Source organism: Cupressus sempervirens, chromosome 10, assembly GCF_028749045.1.
Source record: "Cupressus sempervirens isolate cs-2001-9-10 chromosome 10, ASM2874904v1, whole genome shotgun sequence".
In the NCBI taxonomy this organism is placed as follows: domain Eukaryota; kingdom Viridiplantae; phylum Streptophyta; class Pinopsida; order Cupressales; family Cupressaceae; genus Cupressus; species Cupressus sempervirens.
The window spans coordinates 920648925-920665741 of record NC_143127.1 but is presented as its reverse complement, the minus strand read 5'-3'; the positions used below and the strand labels follow the sequence as shown (position 1 = coordinate 920665741).

Below are 16817 nucleotides of genomic sequence, written 5' to 3'. Positions count from 1 at the left end.
GATCAAGTTATTATAAAAGGTTTTTAAGTCTTATTGTATAGAATTTATGTCAATAATTATACATCTATAATGACTTCCATGAGACTTGGAATGGTTTTGATAATGATAACAATGTTATTCTTATTATCTAAGAACACATAGAGTGCATATGCATCCAAGATTGTGGGCATCCCTGATTTTGAAAATAATGGGGCTATTATTAGGATCACACACTATTCTCTAAGTGATTGGAACACTGCCCATGTAATAACCATTAATCATTTCACTCTTCTTTTTTCCTTTTGTTTTCTTTGATTTGAAAAGTTCTAATCTAGGTTATGAGCTTTAGAAATTGGGAAACATATTATATATTCTAATGATTAAAGTGTTTGTGTAATTGTGCATTTCATCTTGGATTTCTTTTGTTGGGTAGAATGTTGGTCTTACATTTGAGAAGGCAATTGGAGCACTAGTGCAAGTAATTAAAAGGAAAGAGGTGGTCTATTATGGGCTTATTCAAAAATACCTACTGTGGTTAGGCTCAGTTGTGTGGGAAAGATGAAAAGCCAAAGATTTTGTCATATTTCATGTTTATGTCCATGTAAATTCATAACTCATAGACCTATTTGGAATTTGATTTCACCACTAGAATAGAAAAGTGTGCAATATTTAAAACACTAGCTAATCTACAAATCTATGATGCAATCAAAAGCATGAGTCATACAATATAGAGGAAATGGTATACTTATATCACAAGGGCATCACACAAAAATTATGTAGGGAAAGAGAATGATATAAAAAAGAGAATGTAGATCCACACTCAGTCGGAGCTCTCCAAAGCCTTGTATAGTTGATCTCGACACTCGCTCAAAGCTCTCAAAACTCTTTCATGCATAGTTGATCTCCACAATCGATCAAATGGGGAATGAAATGATGTTACATTTTATTTGTTTTTATTTATAAACACTTAGACATCACAATTATAACAACAACATCAGTGTTGTGACAATATTGGAGACACTTGCTAAAAACATCAAAATCACAAACAAATCACATTGTCATCACAATTTGATCCCAAATGTTTAGTGAATATTGATATCCAGGCTAATGAACATGTCCAAGAGAGGCTTCATTTTATCAACAAGAACCTTAGAAATAGTTTTATGCATCTTGTTATAAATACTAATGGGTCAAAATCCTCCATCCTATTAGGTTCACAAATTTTAGGGACTAGGAAAATATAAGTGTTATTAAGCACCTTCAAAAAATCTCCCATTATTAATAAAATCTCTAGACCCTAGGGTAAGGTTGTACTCTATAATTTACAATAATTCCTAAAAAAAGTAGGTGGCGAGCCATGATGGCTTGGGGCCTTAAAAGCCCTAACAGACAGTATGACCTCTCTCATCTCATCAATATCCACCTTCCTAAATATGTTTTGATTCATGCCCTCATACAACATCAAGATGATAATCCTCAACAATATCTCACTTTTGTTTTGATTCTAAGGAAGTCCTGGCTAGTTATAAATGTCATGAAAATAATTGGAAGCTCAATTCCCCAAGTCTAATTCCTTAGTGAGCTCTCTATATATAATTAACTTTTAGCTTCAATGTGGTGTTTGTTTTTTGTGTGTTTAGAGGTTGACCTGTGCAAAAAGAAAACTATATTCATGTCCACATCTTTGGGCCACTCGACCCATGATATTTTTTCCAAAAAATATCCTCATTCCCCACAATTGTCTTCAACTTATTTCCCACCTCCCTTTCTTCTTTCTTAATTTTATGAGAGAAGTCCCCATTGTTCATGTCGTTCTGTAAATCTTTGAGCTCTTTCTCAATATCTTGTTTTTCCTTCAAGATGTCTCCAAAGTTTGATTTGGTCTAGCTACATAACTCTTTTAAAATTTGATTAATTTTCCTTGATATTCTATATGTAGTTCTTCCCTCTACCCAAATATTCCACCATTGGTTAATTAACTCACTAAATTGGGAGTGTGAGTGCCACATAATCTCATATCTAAAGTGTTTGTACGTAGAGAGTTATATATGACCTAGCTAAATATATCATGGAGTGATAATAAACTATTCTTGCAAATATGCACAAGAAGAGAAGGGGATAATATCCCAACCAACCAAAATTATGATTCTATCTAACCTTACATGGATAAGGTTATTGCCCATCCTATTAGTAAACAAGGTGAAAGGAGAATATTTGAGTCAATATGTAGGAGGTCATTGTGTCTAAGAGATTCATTCAAATCATACATACTATCAGAGTAATCCTCTAATCCTCCCAACTTCTTAGAAGGATAAAGGGGCAAGTTAAATTTACTCACATAGATAAAATTATCATCCTACAGAGAACCTATAGCCCTAGAGGCCTCCTCCTAGACCTATAACCTTCCCTCTCTAATGTTTGGGATATGGAAACTAAAGAGGATCCATCTATAATTTTTATCATTAAACTCTAGAGAAAGCAAATGGGGATTTGAGAGGACCTCCCTACCCATTACCTTATTAGGGTCCCACAAAGAAGTGATACCTCTAGAAGCACAAATCACTTTTTTATAAGAAAAAATAGCATAAGGCTAGAGGTTGGATGCCCATCTTCCAAAGTTCCTACCAGTCATCTTAACCGCATGAATAAGAATGATAAGCACTTTATGTTCAACTCTCATCTTCTTAATAATGTACTATTTCCTAGGGCTACTCAGGCTCTCATATTCTAGGAAATAATATAAATTTTCTATGTCTCTAAGTATCTTCCAAGGTAAGTCAAGTACCTTTAGCAATGCCCCTTGTAGTTTCTTTAATCCTTATAGTCATCTATAGATGTCTCCTAATATTATAATCCAAAACCACATCATCTTTAACCACTCTACTATACTTTATTTTCATAGTATTCCAACCTTCATTAAGGCCCCCCAAAGAAAAGGTAAGGGACAATATATAGTCTAGGCTTATCTTAGATGAGGAGAACACTTCCTCATTAATTGGAAGAGCCACCTTTAGTGAGATAATAGGAGAAAAATAATCCCACAAATTGTCTTAATTTATCTCCCTCCAATCATTATTATCCAACTTGTAAGACCTTCCATCCTTAGACCCCCCCTCAATGATCTTGGAGCCCACATTCAGGGGAATATTTCTTACCCCCTTTAGTAGAATCACTTTCTTCTACTCTAGAGTCATGGCATGGTCAACCATTAGGGTTTGTATCCATAATGGCATTATAATAGTCTCCTCCAAATGGAGAATCTCATCTACTAAGATTTCACATTCTTCTAGATACTCCAGAGGCTCCATCCTTCTTTAATTTTTTGGTCAAAAGACAAGATTAGCTATCTCCTTGGGGAATGAGTAATCCTCCATATCTATCTCATCCTCCATATTGGTTTAGTTCTTTTTCATTGTATTCTCCTACACACCAAATAGGTTATTATTCACTATACTTGCCTTTGCATTAGCTTGGCTATCCTATGCCTCATTCTCCTTCACAATAGTTTTCTTCTCCTTTAGCCCCTTTACCTCTTCATCTTATTGTTTCTCTGGTAGATGGAGAGTGCTAAGATCTCTCTTGACTAAACAATTGAGGCAATATTGTCACATTTTCCTTGCCTTTCTCCCTTTCCTATTTCAAGTGATAGTCAGAGATAAGATGACCATATGTGGAACATTTTTGATAGAAGAGAGAAGAACTCTCATAGGTGATTAGATAATTTCATGTCCTCCATTTGGATTTCAAAAGTGAGAATGATTTTTTTAAGGCCTCATTAACAAAAAATCTAGCAAAGAAAAGTCTAAATTCTATTAAATTAAAACTAGCGGTCCTAATAAAATGTCCAAATGAATCACTAATTTATTTAAGTACCTTCTCATCCGATAAATCTAGTGGGAGACCATGGAGTAAAATAAAGACTAAAACCATACAGAGAAGGTCTATTATCAAATTAAAATTAGGTTTCTATTTGACCAAAGTCAGTGCATGCTTATCTAGTCTCAGAGATCTTGCCAAGATAAAACACATGTCCTCTTCTAATGAAGAAATAAATGAAAGAGGTCTCTCAAAATTGTTGAGACACTAACTAAGTCCTTAAGCCTCCATCTTATGGAGAACCATCTCCTAACAATTTCAATAGATTGTCAAAAAGAAGAAATGTGGCCCATAAAAGCTTGATAAACATCGAGTGATTTATTTATGACTAAAAAGTCTAGAAAAAAAATCTCTGGCCCTTATTTTCCATGATAAATCTTAGGGACCTGCTCTAAAGTCATAGTAGCCTTGTCACAAAGAATGACATTCTTCCATCCTAGCTTGGATATCTCTATCATCACTAAGTTAGTTTCCTTTTGAGTCTCCTTAGGGGATGAAACAACCCCCTAGATGATGACATTTGTAGCTTGGGGTAATAGGAGGGCACAACAACAATAGATTGAGCAGAAAGGACAAGCTATAGATCTGGACATACTTGTACCAAGTCTAGAGGGGGAGGAGTCTTATCAAAAGCACACGCCATGTGCAAAAGTTGTAAAGAACTTTCAAAAGTTTTTTTATTGATAAAAATATATATAATGTTATTTCATCATCTTTATAGGTTTTTGTAGGTAATTACATATTCAAACATACTTGCACCAAGTGTAGAGAGGGAGGACCCTCACTAGAAGCACACAACATGTGCAAAAATTAAAATAAACATTCAAAACTTTTTTAATTTATAAATTTTCTTATAATATTATTTCATCTTCTTTTAAGGTTTTTGTAGGTAATTAGATCAATCGGTTGATATGCTAATAGTATTTTCATTATCCCTGAGAGTTGTATAATAATTCTTTGGTCTGACTTTTGTAGGGATGACAAATGAATCTTATTATATAGTTAACAAGATAAGTATTTATTTTTCATATATATATATATATATATATAGATATATATAGTCTACTACAGTTTTTACACTAAAAATAGTACTATCCAACCATTCTTAAGTCCTAATATACCTCTTGACTTACATAGTATAAAGGAAAACATTATACACCTATAAATTCATTACATCATTATTGAACAAGTTTGATATGAATTAGTAAAACTATAATCAAATGACTCTATGTTTTAGAGTTGGCTACATTACTTTGATATTGTGAAGGCTCATTAGTAATGTTTATGATAACTATCTTTGATGTTCCTAAAGTTAGCAATATATAAATTTAACACTTTTACATATTTTAATATTCTTATCACTAATAATGAAAGATATAATCCTATGAGTTGACATAAATTTAAAATAATTAGTGTTTAATTTTTAGTCCAAACTTCAATTAAGGATACTAATTATTTTTGTTCCACAATTTTTCAAGCATTGAGAATGTCTATCATGAGAGATATGAAGATCAAAACTAAGAAACATAAGGGTAAAATGAGTTGTGTTGTAATAAATTTATAGCACATGTTTAAAATATAATTAAGAAAAATAAAAATACTTCTACAAACACAAATACAAAAAAAACTATTATGGTTGATGCAAATATTCTTTTCCACATTAGTTAAGAACTCTTGCAATTAATTTCATAGATTACATGTGATAAAAGCTATGCTAAAACTAGGGAAATGGAATCATAATTACTTGAATAGAATTTCTTTTTTCAAATCTAAATCAATTTTGAAGGAAAAATAGTGATTTTAACAAGATTATAGCTCCAATATATCCATGTTCTTGTGAGCTATTCAACTTTAAGTGTTGGGCCATTTTTAAAATAATAATATTCAATATATGTTCACAAAAGTTCACTAAATAATATTAAAATGTGTCATGTTCAATGCTAGCATAAATGAGAAATTAATGAATTTAGCATGATTCTAATTAAGAATAACCAAATCTTACTTATTAGGGACGATGAGAAGAAAGTCCTATTATTCTCATTCTTTAAATCTCAATTTACCCTATTTATTAATTACCTTCAATGCTCTTTCTATCTATAATTGTTTTAGCAAACAAATATATTTAGTGGGTTGTAGAGAAGACTTAAATTATCAATAAGAGATACATACAAACACAATAACATGGATATGATAGAAAAGTCAACCACATGAATAAGTTGGAGAAATAATGTACTTAGAGAAAGAGTGATTGGGTCAAATTTGAAATTGCACCCAACACTTAATGAGTTGATGCAAGTTGCCTCCCATTAAACAAGCAAGAGGTGTCAAAGTAGAATCAAAACCTCTCTAATAAACTCCTAAATGATGACAATGTGTATGAACAAGTTTTTCATTTGCACTACTGACCAAGATAAATGTTTCACTAAGCCTAAATGTAGATAATGAATATAATTCTACTAATATGCATTCATCATTAAATTGGTAGAAGCTAATTAAATGACCTCCTCTAGTTGTTTTCACCTCATGAGTAGGGGCCTATAAGACTTTTTAAATTTTATTTTGGTTTTTTTTTGTCAAATAAAATAAAAGGATGTATAAGACTTTGAAAAATATATACTATATATTTGATATAAAATAATTCTACTTTATTTTGTGTCAAATGTTGTTGTGAACCCATGTCTAGTTTAGCATAAACAAAGAATTAATATTTCATCACCTGGAGAATCAATGATGAAAGAGCTACTGCTTATGTTCCCTCAACAATTTTAATTGATAGCATATTTTGGTAATGTGTGATTTAATTTATTTAAATAAGTTCTTTACATGTTGATTTTCTATTATTGTTTTCTATCTAATTTGGTAATGTTTCTCATTACACAAAACAATTGTGTGTGTTGTGTGTGTTCTATTATATCCAACTTTTATATGTGAAGCTTCAATAATATATTATATTCTAAAATTAGATAGGAAATTAATAATATTTCTTTGAAATCTTTATCAGTTTCTATCATTGTTGCTTCTATTAGTACTCCCTAACATAATTACTAACACGTCCTATTACAATGAGAAATCAAAAAAGGAATGATTAAGTTTTCCATTTTACATAATTGCTTAGAGCTTAGTTGCATATCATTTTCACTTATCTTATTAATTACACACCTTAGGCAAATATCTCCAACATCTTTCGTTAGTTCTAAATTTGAAATTAACAAGCTACAAATCCAATTCTTAGGTTAAAACCACAATACAAACGTACTTTATTTTTTCCCACAATTAGATGAGTTAAGTGATATAGTTTTGTTTTTTTTTTCTAAATGGAGTGCTTTATGTGTAACCTAAATGAGACAGCACAAGAGTTCAATTGACCATAGCCCAATGGCGTCTGACTTGTCCTGCGTTCCCAGTGAGGACGTCAATTGTACCCATCTTCTCCATTAATCTTCCAAAGTCGGTAAAGAACCAGCTACTAGAGTTAGAAAGTGAAGATTCTAGTGCAGAGTCTATGAATGAGTTTGCCTCAGCATCCGTCACAAGCGCAGCATCTGACGCAAACAGACCCCGTTTCCTTTTCAAGTTCACGTAATAATGGTTGTCAAATGTTCGAAAGCTTCCAGGATCCATCTCTACTAAGCTCCTGCTGTCTCCAGCCTTGCATTTTATTCTCAATGTCTTCGCATACGATTCAGCTAAGGAAGAGTCTCTTGATCCAGAGATTCTACTCGCAAAGGGTCCACAATGGGAGGTGCCGATAGTGTGCGCCCCAGAGAGCACAACCAGATCTTTCACTGTTAACCCCTTTTCTGCGAATGAAGACTTCAGTTGCTCGAAGCTTGCGAAAGGAGACTGCAAGTTTGATGCGTCTTTCTTCAGAGATATAACGCTGTTCCGTCTTCCCATGGGAACCTTCCACACTGGCCCTCCAATCTATAAATTGCAAACATCATATGATAGGCTTAGAAGTAATTCCAGTATATCAAATACAAGGATGACTTGACCTAGGAGAATGCTTGTAGTTTTGAAAAGATAAAGAGTAAGTGCTATCAAGTAATATACCATGTCCACTGCATCTCGCGTAACAAGGACAAGAATATCGGCGCAAGACACCACTCCGGGACCACCTGAAATCCCCTCAAACTCAAATTTGCAATTGCGTCTTTCTCAGCGTCATTGTTCGTTGAATTCAGCAGAACAGAGCCGTCGCATCCCTGCATTGCATTCAAAATCAAAATGGGATCGCATTGAAACTTAAAGAAGAAACCCAGTAAGAAGTAATGAAATCATAACTCACCCTGACAAAACAATCGTGAAAATGCATCCTTAGAATTGGAGCAGCCAAGGAAGGGGCCCGAGATATGTACTTATTCACAGTGCTTCTCACTATCAGCTCCTTTCATAGAAATCCAACTTCCGTTCTGATTTTCCAATGATGAAAAGAAGAGAACGAAAGAGCCCAAGTACGATAGGCTTCTTAGTCGACATTGTTATAGCTTTTTTCGCAGTATCAATTTGGAACGGGTCAGATAATACTAATCCAAACGGTAGCAAATAATGATTGTGTCTCTGATGTGACGGGAATCACTGAATTTATAAGAAGAGAAGAGAAGAAGAGGGAGAATTAAATCACGTCAACTTTCAAGGCAAGGCAATCGGCAGAGACATGCTAGATGAAGGGATAAACAATGGTAGACTAATTTATTGTTTTTCTCTACTCCCCAACGTGCTCCATGAAGGTATAGTTTGGAATAATTAGCCGCACGCCTTTCTGTCTTTCTATTTTTCTAGTATTTGTCTTGGCTTGTGTTTTACCCATTGAAGCTACGCCTACCTCATCTGCTCAAGAAGCAACCCGAGGAAAAACTTAGTAGGCCAGCACTGTATTATATTCTTCTCCTTGCCAGCTAACCACGCTGAGATGGCCTCTTCTAGCAGTCACATACTTAGTTCCTAAGGTAGCTACTCTTCATCTTATCGAAGGGAATAATATCCATGAATTGTGATTGCAGTTTTATTCGGTACAGATATGACTGTTTCACCGGAAGATATGACCACAACTTTCTCATGCTTCCATTTCACTCCGAAAATAGAATGTCTGAACGCGCATCAATATTTTACCTTACGAAGACAAAATAACTGTTCTTCAAGGCTATGATACATTCCGCGCTAGTTAATACTCGAAGTTGAGAATGACACTCCCTTCTTCAACGACAAACTATCGTAAAAGTTAAGGAAGGCAACTAAAATAACTAGGTTTTCAACGAAAAATATCAAATTATATTGGTCGATAATGCAACTTTTAAAGTACAATATCACTTCTAAATATGATGATACAATTGAGAAAATCTAAAACTGTTTTATGTGCTCTGGGTAGGAGAGAAAGAGGATTTGGTTAATTGTATGGAATGTGGTGGATGAAGCGGAGAAAATCAGCTGCCTTGTATGAAGTAATATTAGAACCTTTAACTAGGCTCTTCTGTGAAGCAAGTCTAGAGAACCTTCTCTGATCCTGGGAAAGGTAATTCTATATGTAAAAGTAAATAGTTACTGTTATGCTAATTCTTTCAAGGATTTTCTTTCCTTTTTACCGGGCCTTGAATTTAATCAGTTTGGATCAGCTGAGCTTGCAGGATAAAGTGGCTTTCAAAGCTTCTTTTATTGGGGCCTTCTCCATGTCTCCATAGTTTCATTATTGTCTCAATCTAGTTTACCTCCTCCCTCCTACACACAAACTTATGTGAAATATCTAATATATAGATAAATAGATCCACACATGTTTATATATATGCATGTGTTCATACACATATGCATGTTTATATATGTGTGTGTATATATATATATATATATATATATATGTATATATATATATATATATATATATATATGTATGTATATATATATATATATGTATATATATATATAGATGTGTGTGTGTGTGTGTGTGTGTGTCTATGTGTGTGCGGGCACATATCCACACAGATCCACACACAAGTAGATATTCATATATTTCTTAGATTATACTTCAATATAAACTCTAAAATATTGATACAAATAATGAGTACTTAAAGAATTTATTTTGAAGCATAATATAACACATATATAATTGTGTGTTTGTGTGTGGGTGTACATATGTGTGTATAGAAATGTACACATATGTATACATACATATAAAAATATATGTATGTATATGTATATACATATATATATATACACACACATATATACACATATATACACATATACATACATACATATATATGTATATGTGTATATATATACATACACATATATACACATATACATACATACATATATACATACATATACATATACATATATATATACATATACATATACATATACATATACATACATATATATATATATATATATGTATGTATATGTATATGTATATATGTATGTATATGTGTACATATGTGTATATATATGTATATACATATACATATACATATATATTTTTATATGTATGTATACATATGTGTACATGTCTATACACACATATATACACCCACACACAAACACACAATTATATATGTGTTATATTGTGCTTCAAAATAAACTCTTTAAGTACTGATTATTTGTATCAATATTTTAGAATTTATACTGAAGCATAATCTAAGAAATATATGAATATCTACTTGTGTGTGTGGGTCTGTGTGGGTATGCGCATGCACACACACACATGTCTACATCTACATATAAATATATAACTAAATGTGTGTGTGTGTGTGTGTGTGTGTGTGTGTGTGTGTGTGCATATATGTTAAAGTTGATAAAAGTTCAACTCCATAGCTCCCAATAATCACATGCATGCAAACACTTGTCATAGATAGAGAGAAGCAAAATCTATGGAGATTAAAATTCAAAACTTCATAGAGGAGACATTCTTGATGAGAAAAAAGAGAAATTATTACTATCAAAATTGAATGAATGTGTGTCACAAAAAGATATCATCTTGATCAAGGATATCAAAAACCTTAAAGATAAAATCTAGGTTACATGATAATAATTAATAAATGAATCCATTATTATATGCCTAAAGTTTAGCTTAAGTAAGATAAAGTTAATTAGAAAATATCTGATTACTTTGACACCCCTTATTAGATAAACTAAGGGAGTAGCTAAAATCCTAGAAATTACTATTTATAGTAGATTTGGGTCTCAAAAATAAAGCTTGATGAGGTACCCAAACACAACCAAATCTCTAAAAATAAGAGAAATAGAAAAAACCACATGCAAAAAATTGTACTCCAAAAGAGATGGAAAGAATGTTGAAGATTAGTGAAGGACTAAAGAAGCCTCCAAACTAGAGAATGTCCTCGAAGAAAGGAAAAAAAGATGATCATGAAGAACACCACTGAAGCATGTAGAACCTACTAAGATCTCTCAAAAGTAACTTTTGATCTGACAAATCACCATTGAAATAGAACTTGACTAGGGAGAAGACTATAATTTTCATGAGTGGTTTTAGAAGTTACTGCTCAAATTAAGAAAAAAATAGAGAAAATAACTGAACTCAAAGATACAAATGACATAAAATACTAGAGCCTAAAGATTTGATCAATTGAACATGAAAGGCCACAATCAACATAGGAATGAAAAGAAAGGTGTCTATATTGTAAAATACCCATCTCACCAAAATAAATTGATATCTGACCATTGTATCTTTCTAGTACATAGGAACAAATACTAGATACATAGCTCACTCCATCAAGCTAAGGAAGCATAAAAACCACCCTTAATGTAGATGGAAGATAATTGAAAAAGTGGGACAAAAGAGTTGTATGTCTAGGAACCATGATCAAGATACATGAAAGAATGCATAATGTGTAGTTAAGTGATCAATCTTGAGACACATAATAAGGGAAATATCATGGAAGGTAAACTCATTTACATAGGTCCAAATAAAGGTAGGAGGGCAAGCAGGTTGATGATGTAGTGCTGACATCGCATTGACATCAACAAATGCTAAGCCCAAATTTGACAGTCACATGGACATCAAGGAAAAATAATGCTAGCAAAATTCCCTTGTAGAAAAAATAAGTTCACCATTGGAAGTCATTGAATAGTGCAAGAGCTATAGTAGGTAAAATAAACTAGTGCAATTAAAACACATGGGCAAAAAACTAGTTTTAACAAAAACTTCAAGAAAGTCATTGATTGGGCAATTTTTGCAAAAGAAACTATGGTACCTTAACTGAATACACCATGTTAGCACATGTGTAGTTATATGGGGCATATTTTTTTAAAAACATATGTTAGGAGCATGGGGCACAAGTCCAAATGTTGCCTAAAATCAAGAAATAATTTTGACCTTGTGGAGCATTGAAAAGTGTGAGGGGGCCAATAACATCTTGAACTCCCAAACAAAGAAGCATAGTAAAAATGGCCCAAGCATCAATAAAAATCAAAAATATATCAAAGAATAAAAATAAAATTCATCACACTCCACATAAGCAAAAAGTGCCCACGGAAAAAATTTTTGATCAATGAGAAGGTTTCACCAAAAATATAGTTAAATTGGTATTGGAAAAAAACCAAAGTATATGTGAGGCTTTTGATTAGTGCCAAAAATGTGCACCATTGCTGCTTATATTAAAGGTTGGTTCCCAATCAAAAAATTCTTTCCTAATTAGCTTCAAATATCCTTTATGCAAAAGAGAAACATAGGCTCATGGCTCAAAAGGGGCAGGGGTGGTCCCAAAAACAACAAAAATATTGCTACAAAAGAGATGTGTTCTACAAGTTGACTGAGGCATTTGGGTTGATTGTAGGTGCTACATGGCATAAGAGAGGAGGGTAGATGTAGGGCTCAAGGTGTAGGTGTCTTCAATAAAAAATTTTGAGGTCCAATCATTCTCCACAAAAAAGGGTGCACAAACAAATATGTATAGATGATGCCCAAGGTGAGGGAATGAGGTGAGGATTTCATCCCATGCCTCACAATAAATGCACCTTTCAAAATTCTTAAAAATATTTACCTTAAAATTGCTAATTTGTTCCCCATTAACAAATGTTGACTTGGATACAAGGATCCATTGTCTTATTAGGCTGAATGTACCTACTTAAAGTACATGGAGATGGAGGACTGACAATTACAAAAACCAAGTAATGCAGCTGAATTCACTAAAAGGTAGCACATATAAAATATGCACTATTTTTTTAATGCTACATATACTATAACACACACACACACACACACACATTTGTGTGTGTGTGTGTGTGTTATTATTCTTCAAAATAAACTCTTAACTAATGATAATTTTTGTAACAGGAAATACTTTTTTATGTCATGAATGTTATCTTTTTTTGGTTGATGTAGCGACTTCATCTCAACTCTTACTCAATTTTACTTTTCACCATGAGGCCTAGCATCAAGTTTTGCAACCTCTAAAGCTTACCTGGGGTATTCATGAATTAATCCTAGATTTTAATATCAATGGAAATTTCCTTCTAATCAAGTCTGAAGTTTCTTCAGGCCTACATTTTCCCTCATTTGGGTTGGGGGATTTGGAAACAATGTAAAAATAGATTCTTTAGAGTAGTTTCCCTTCCTTCTAGTACCCTATTTGTATTTATCTTAGAGACATAGGAGAAAATTTTAATAGTCTTTATGTCAACATTTTGATTGGCTAGTCAAAGATATGTCATGCTTATGATTATAGGGTGTCCACTTTCCTACCTATAAAATTCTTCATAACTAGCAGTTTAAGACCATTCAAAAAGTTTACAGGTGGATGATTTTGGACTCTTTATGCTTTTAGTTAGGTTAAATTTAATTGTAATGGGAATTCTAATCATGTTCCTAGGTTGGTTAGATATGGAGCAGTGATTAGGAATAAGACTAATCTATTTATTTTACTAGTGGTACTTCCTATGGGTGATAGTATAACCACCTTCATAAAGCCATAAGGGTCTATTGAACATTAAAAAATGGCTCTTTATCTCAATGAAAAAATAGTTTTCCCTAATATTTATTCTAATAATATAAGTCAATGCTTAAAAGGTGAATATTCACCATCTCTAACCATAGATATAGGTTTTTTTTTTTTTATCAATGGATATGATAAGCACTTCTAATGAAATTGACTTTTCCTATCCTTTTTGAGAAACCAACATGGAGGCATACATTTTTGTTGAAAATAGGATCTATCCAAAATAGTGTATAATATGGAGCAAGGGAGATAAATTTATATGATTATATCACTACCCTACTCATGGATGATATAAAAAATAGAAAGGGGAAATATATTCATACCAAATATTTATTTCAATGATATCTAAAATACTTTTTATTTTCATTTACAACATCATGTATCATGCTAGAGGATTATATGAAGGAATTTTCCTTACATTAATTCCACTCTATCTAGATGTTCTAGAGGTTTCTATGATTAATCATCTACTATTATTTTCTTAGTCCATTTGTATTCTTGACAACACTATTTAGAAAATAGAAGGAGAAAGAAAATATATTGAGCCAATGGGTTGTGAAGCGCTCGAGATCAATTTTTGAAAAATATTGGGTGAACCCCTTTCATTTAGAAGATACATGTGTGCACCTTAAATTGAAATAAATCTTCTCAAAAAAGTGGAATAGAAGGAAATTTTCCCATTTTTAAGAGGAATTTGACTTAAGATGATCATTTGATTACTGAGGTTAGGGTCTTCTCCATTAACAACCTCCAGCTTTATAGACATTATAGATAGTATCTTATTTGGTAGTTAAAAAAATTCCAAAAATTTATAAGGAGACTAGAACTTTTTTTTAATCTCTTTAAGATAAGATATGAAATGAATATATGATTAAGGTAATGTAGAGGCTTCTCTTGATGATGATTAAATAATATGTTTCCTTGCGGTGACACTTTACTTGGGGTTCTAGCCTACATTTCATTCACCTCAAACATTTTAGGCATCTGGAAAGTGTTACTTTACATACTTTTATTTGTTTTTTGTGAATACTAGAAAAGAGAATCCTAGGAGAATCATTATAAAATAACCCTTTTCTCCATGAAGGGATTCTTCTATTGATTTATTGTCATTGTTAAGGCTATGACTTGTCCCTCCATTATCTCCTCCATTTTAATTATAGATGATAATTCAATGGTAGGAACTAATTTAACATGATTGGATAGAATATAATTATGAAGGATGAGGAATCTAAGTCTAAACCAAAGAAGATAAAAATGAAAAGTAGAGCTTATAATAAAACATCGACTATGTATAAAGGGAGCATTATCCTTAAATCTATTTTTTTATCCTCTTGTGCTATCTTCAATAAGAATGCTAATGGGAAAAAATGTTGGTTAGTTTATTATGGACAAAGATAAATTTCTAGTGAAGAAAATCCCTCCTTTGGGTCTAGAAAACCTATTAATGTACTTTCCCCTACCTTAAACAACTCACACACCTCATATCCTACAACTAATAGAGAAGGTTTTCCTATGTTATCTTTGAACATACATGTCAATTCATTTAATTTCAAGTATCGTCAAGAAGTTTTAAAAGATATTTCTTCTACTTTCCAGAAATGGTACATGAGTTCTTTAACCTTATTAAATAGGTCTTTTCTAAAATAAAATAAATTAAAATGAGGAAATGAGAAAAAGGAAAGAGATGGTTGAGGTACAATACACTAATAGGATAACTTAATGGGAAAAAAGAGGTAAAGAGACATTTATGTAAGAAGATAGTAATCTATATCTTCAACATATTATAGAAGAGATAAAACTGATAACGGAATATAAATAAAATATTACTATGTGTAAAAATAAACGACATTAAGTATTTCTTCTAGTTCATTGTGATTCATGGCCACAACATCATAAAATTAAATGTTAGAATTCATGGCCACAACATCCTCTAGTTTCTATATTTTGTGCTATCAAAAAAAATCAGTTATGATATGTTCTAGTTAATGTCTTTTCCTACTAAGTCTTTGTGTTAAATACTTTTGGGTACCTTAATAAAATAATATTTTAAATGTTTATAAGATACAAAATATGTAAGGGTTTCTCTAACATAAATTCTTGCATCACTTTTAATAAATATTTTACATAGTTCAATATCTTGGTTGGCTTTGTGATGGTTGAAGTTTATTTACTATATCATGGTTTTAATGTACCAATTTTAATGGGTGATGTGTGCCTATCATATTTCCCAACCATGAAAAACTTAAAACATGAAGTCAAATATGCAATCATTTTTTTGAGATTGAAAAATAAAGATATAATATCATTTATATGTGCAATAATAATTGAAAGAGTAAAGTTCCCATAGAATTGAAAAATTAAGAAAAGCAAAGGAGAAGTTGACTAAGGAGGAATTGATCCTAGAGAGAGATCAAGAGTATGCCCTTGAGAAATATGATGAAATTGCTAATTTAAGGCATGGTGATTAAAGTAATAGGGAAGAGCCAATAGATGATTCAAAAGATGAAATGTAAACTATCAATTTTTTTAAATTTATAGGAGAACTCTCGAATGATTCCCCTATCCTGGTTAAAGTTGAAACATGTATGAATAACCTTGTGAGCTGGGAGGAAGGTTAAGTTAAAATGGAAATCATTAATTTGAGTATTAGGATTCCCTGCAAAATAGGATCTTGGCATTGAAGGAGGTGATACTCTTGACTATATTTCTTGATTCCATTAACACAGTTGTCTCTTCTATATGCTAACTCTTTAATGGTATGCTACATAATTCAGTTGTTGAGATCATCATAGGAAGAATAACAATAAATAAAAATATGAAAAAAAAAAGACTTGATTGATTTAGGAAACTTAGAAAGGGAAATGGAGAATACGGAAAGAAGGAAAATGGATGCGAGAAACCTCACCATGACTTGGGAGGCTTTTAACAAATTTAAATGATTATTTGAGTATTATTGCTCTTAATTTTTTTTTGTTTCTTTTTAAAAATTTAACAACCAGAAATATTGTGTAT

At 32.1% G+C, this 16817-nt stretch overlaps 1 pseudogene; it reads right to left on the bottom strand.

Annotated features, from left to right (window-relative positions):
- Positions 1–7212: 7212 nt before the first annotated feature.
- LOC149537016 (peroxidase 1-like) lies at positions 7213–9009 on the bottom strand (annotated as a pseudogene).
- Between the last annotated feature and the right edge of the window lie 7808 nt (positions 9010–16817).